This window comes from Ischnura elegans, chromosome 9 (assembly GCF_921293095.1).
Source record: "Ischnura elegans chromosome 9, ioIscEleg1.1, whole genome shotgun sequence".
NCBI classification, from domain to species: Eukaryota; Metazoa; Arthropoda; class Insecta; order Odonata; family Coenagrionidae; genus Ischnura; species Ischnura elegans.
This window is the reverse complement of record NC_060254.1, coordinates 93,243,487-93,249,184: the sequence shown is the minus strand read 5'-3', so window position 1 is coordinate 93,249,184 and position 5,698 is coordinate 93,243,487.

Genomic DNA, 5,698 nt, shown 5'->3' with positions numbered 1-5,698 from the left:
TACAAACTGTATTATTTTAAGAACCCTCAAATTTTTCGATAAATCGATCTTTCGGTTAAAATTTGATTTTTGTTAAAAAGCCAAGCTTTTCATTTCGATTAAAAGTCGATTGTTTGAAAAATCGATTTTGACCGACATTTTTCTTTAACTTCAGCGAACAAAAAAAAAAATATTTATGAAGATCTTATCTCTGAAAGCTCAAATTCTTAAGAGAACGCTTTATTCCTGTTCGAAATGCAGTATTTTGTTTCTTATTTTCATGGCATGTATTCGTTTAAAACCTTCACTAAATATCTCAAATTCAATGCAGTAATGTTGTGTATTAAATAGCATGCCATGACAGTGATAACATTTATATATAGGATAGATATCCCAGTGTAGAATTTCAAGAATATCCAAAATAGATTTTCTCCAAATAAAACATCTATTAAAAATTTAGGCACATCAACATCAAATCCAGCATCCAGAGAATTCAAGACGGCGCTGGGCGCAATAACAAAAGACAACACGCTATGCGCATGGAAATGGAAGAATGATATAATGTAATACATTATTTATTAACCTTTGCATCGTTGCCCTTAATTACGGTTTGTTTCCACAATTTTGGATAGTGTTGGACACTACAAGAACATTAAAAAAATTGCAAGTAATAATGAGGACCCAAAAAATTTGTATTCATTAAAATGAAGGACCACTAGTCATTGAACAAGTCTGGATGTGGTAAGTAATTAAGTAAGTAGTAATGTTAAAATATTTCTTGGAGTGTAGGTCAACGTATGTTATGCAAAAAACATTTAACTGTTACGTTATTTTAACATATATTGAACGAGGTCAAGATAAGGAGAAAAAATAATTATATAAGTAGTAATTTTATCATTGTTATAAACGTTATCTATATATATAAAAGAAAGTCGAAAATCGTGTTAGTTAGAACACTTATAACTCGAGAACGGCTGCACCGATTTCAATGAGATTTGGTTCTTTGGATTCGTCTCAGGCGGGGTTAACATATAGGCCATTAAAAAAAGGATAATTTCACACAAAATATTCATCTCTTTCCTATGGACATGCTTTTAGGAGTTATAGTAACACAACAATTGATAAGTCGGTCAAAACTACAAATTAAATAATTTGTTTTGTTTTTACCACTTTAATGACTGAATTTAGTAACAATATAACATTTTAATTACTAAATATATTCAAAATATTAATTAAATTGAAATTACATTAAAAAAATTTAATTCGAGCTAATTGTAAGCCCAGCCGTGGCCCAGCTCGAGTTGACACTTCACTACCGTGTTTGTAAACAAATCTCCAAGCAATTGTTGACAAACAGTAATGTCCGTGTTCCTGTCGAGGAATCGAGTAGTTTTAACTCATTTCCTTGGAATGATTGCAAATTAGTTACAGCGAAAGGTGAGCTCATCAACAAAGAGTTCCAGTATATTATTGATCACCAAAAGAATCAAAGATGGTTGATTTAGCGAGCAAGAACGAAGATGTGGATGACTAAAACGAGGTAAATTCAAATAGTTCGTACTCTGCATGGATCTTTTAAATCTTTGCAATCTTTTAAATGTGTAACAAACGAAGACGAAATCACCAACTGTCTATCTGAATATTTTAAGTCCTTGGACGTACCTGGCTTACCAAGGCACGATTTACAGGAAAATGTAGTTTCTGTGTTCATGATCTTTCGAAGCCTAAACCAACCATAACTATCCAACGGAACGTGTTTGGTGATTAAAATAATTGGTAATGAATGTGATTCACGCAACTTTACTCAAAGGAAAATTCAAAGGTGAGGAAGTCCTTATTCCGTAGATTCCATGATCTCAACTCATATGCCCTTTTGAGCTTAAACGTATTCAATTTTCAATTGGTGTTGCATTCGTGATAACGATTTAAAAAAAGCATGGTCAGTCTTTCAGTTTTTGTGTTATTTGTGCTGATGTGCTAATGAAAACCCATGATTTTCTCATGGTCAATTTAACGTGCTATGTTCACGAGTCGATAAACCATCCTCTGTATTTCTTCATTCGCTTCAAGTGCGTAGCTAGGATAAGGGGTTTTGGGCGCAGCTAATACCACGGGTCAGTAGGGTATAGAAAACTCGCTAAGGTAAGCGGGAAGTGTGGGGGCACTTCCCTCAGACATTTTTTAAGATAAACGGTTCAAAATAGTGGGTTTTGCGGCTATGTGAATAGTTAAATATGTTTTGTTTGTTAGTCATCCGTCCCCCTAATATTAATAACAAAATCTTTCATAAAAAATTCTCTAAGCTCTTGGGGGGGGGGGTTATCCCCCAAAACCTCCCCTCGCTGCGTCACTGCTTTGCTTCGCTATATTTATTTAGCGTCATCCGCTTCATCTTGCGCCTGATAACAAAACAAAAACTGTTGTTTATCAGAAGGTGCTTGACGCAAGACATTAAACCCGAATGTGTAGGGCTCACCGTGGTGCGTTTACGCATGCAGTACGTTTACGCAGTGCATTTTTACCAAACAGAGATACTAAATCTGGCGCGCCTTAAGTCATTTAATGCAAATGCTGCCTCATAGGGGCTTTTCTTGCACGATTTTGAGCATCAGTCAAGCGTCAGTCTGGGGTTGTGTCAACCTCCCCCCTGAATGGGCCAAGTGTATGCAACAGACTTGGACCTAAAAACATTTTTTTACAGCTAATAACGCAAATAGCCAACAACTGAATGCGTATAATTTTTATTTCATGAACTGCTTTATTAAACCACAATGCCCAAAATTTCTTAAGCTAAAACGTAAGAAAATTTGTTGAAAAAAATCCGCTCCGATCCACCCTATATAGATTCAATAAAGAAAATGTCTTTCTGACAAGCAATATTGGTACTCATTTACGTAGTTTTATTGAATTTGTATCCTTATTTTATTATAATAATTAAACACGATTAAAAACGATACAGCCGCTCTTGATTTATAAATGGTGTAAGTAAACTGTAAGTTCATTGATTGTTAGGCGGTACGAAGTTCGCCGGGTCAGCTAGTTAATAATAAAATCACTACTTACTGCTGCTACTGGATGGTGCTTAGACCTCAAAGGATCATAAAAAAAACTTTAAGCATAAATGAGAACGCGAAGAATTGAATTCGCAAAAAAATCAAGGATCCTTCCTTCTCATTCAACACGTCTGGATGTGGGAATGGACCATATTTTATGTTGATGGTTGATTGGGAGAAGGGGTTAAGCGTTGCGGAGGGTCGTGGTGGAGGTAGAGGGGTGGGGGAGGAAAAGGTCAGGTTGTGGGAGGGGGGGGTGCGGTTGATGGATGGGCAGGCGGATGGAATTCCGTGAAAAGGGCGGGCAGGAAGGAGCGCGCATTGAGGTCGAGAGCGAGGGCGGAGGTGGGCGAAAAGCGGTCGACGGCGGCGGACCCAGCCGAGCGCGCAAATGCCAACAGCCGCTCTGACGGACGACGACCAGGGGCTGTCATTCAGATGCGCAACAAAGGCCAGTTTATTGAAAAAATACAAAAAAAATACAAAAAAACTTCAAAATTGAAAATAGAAAAATTTTGGGCACTGAAAGTAACACAGATAAAAGATTAGGCAAATGATAATACGAGGGACGTTTTTTTTCAGCCTCCAATGGGTCGTGAACAGAAGATGAGGTGAATGATTAAAAATTATTTCATTGCTAAATGCTGAGAACACTTTTGGTATCCTTTCGACATAATCGCCTCGACAATTGAGGTATTGGTCGTGCCTGTGGATAAGTTTTACCATACCCTATTCAGAAAATGTTACCACCAGTGACCTCCAATGAATTTTGCCTTAGTTCTGAAGCTCAAAGCCTGTTTGAAAATCCTTCCCTCCTTGCCACTTCTTTACTTCAGTGTTAAGATGGAAGTCACACGGCACTATTATGACATTGAGCGGCGGGTGATCGAAAATATCCCATTAAAATTGCTCCAGGAGCAGCAAGGGCTCAGCGCTGAGATGACGGTCGTTGTCATGGATCAGGACTCTTCCTGAAGCCAGCAAGTCTCCTCTTTTGTTTTGAATGGGAATGGGTGTAATGTTTCACACTCTAGCCACATTGCATTAAAGAAAAATTCTCTATTATCGGCATAAAGGTCGAGACATGTCAATGCTGAAGCCATTTGGTGAGTTTTCTGGCTGTCGCTTCGCATTGCACACTTGGCGGGAGAATCAATTGAGGCAGAGTAGTTAAGAGATTGCTGCTAACATTAAACCAAAAACCTTAAATCGGAAATGACTTGAGCGTCTTTGTGCGGAGGATGCGCAGTTGTCCTTTGCGCACAGTATTCACCTGTCGCTTGTATGGTGTTTTTGCTCAGCTATCGGATGCTGAAAAAAAACGTCCCTCGTATTAATAGCATTATTCCGTCATACTTTGAACTGCGTTAATAGGATAGTAATGTCTCTAAACCAGGCCAGTTGAAACCAGTGCTCAGAAACCAGTGTTCAAGCTTTTTTAATGAAAGGGCTGGAGTGCCAAAATGCTCCACGTCACTTCACCACCACATCAATAAAGTATGATAAAAAATACAATTTCAAACAGCAACAATCTTTCTCAGTTAAAAATGTCAATCATTCAATGAGAATTTGAAAGAAGTTTATTTTTGACGAGTGTAGCTATATAATGTCAATATTTTCTTTAGCCTGTAGGGGCTGCATGTGGCTCGGGGGCGCGGGTTGAAGACCTTTGCTCTACAAGGTGGCTGGTATTTAAGTAGGTATGGAAAAAAACGAAAGAGTTCAATGTTAACTGCACCAATTAATTGAAATTAAAGTCATACATGCAGTATTATGTCAGAATCTTGATGTATACTTTAAAATTCAATGTAGGCGTTTGTCAATCGTTCTAAGCAACCAGGGATATAATTTATAACACCCAGTTGCATACTAGCCACCCTGTTTCTTAAGGACTATAAAAAGTAATTCTTCAACTCTTTGCAGTTATTTCTACACGATACTTATACGAGGATAATGAGAAAAATACATAGATGAGATAAACTTAGAGTTCTTTCCCACACATTGTAATATTTAAGCTAATAGTAAATAGCTTTTCCGCACAGTAACGATTTGTGGAAACATTCCAACTATGATGAAATTTTATGCGTACTACTTACTCTACGAACCTGAGATTTCAAGGCATACTTTGAAAAGACATTTCTCCTATGCCATAAATTTTGTAAAACCGTGCATGTAAGGGTTTGATTCAGATACATTAATGATCATTGGTCATTATTTTTAATGTGATTGTTGCAGGATTTCAGTAGACAAAATACTCAATTTCTAAGGAAAATTTCATTTCAACTTTCAACGCCAGAAAATTGTAGGATACGCGACCAACGGGTATTACTTTGCATACCTATATACTTTAATTTAAATACAAAACAAATACTGAATAGTTTCAATCACACCTAACTGGTGAAAACCAAAAATTGTGATAAAAGATCAGGCGCAGAAAATTTAAGTAAAATTCATTATTACTACATCATCATCAGTGGTCAACAATCCTAAGATTGGTTTGACGCAGCTCTCCACTCAGCTCTCCTATTAGCTAATCTTCTCACAGCTACATATTTCTTCTCTTTCACATCTATACATATTCCATATATTTCATTCAATATCTTCCTTTTCCTTTCTTGCCATTTAATTGTCCATCGAAGATTGTCTTCTTCAGACCATCATGTCTT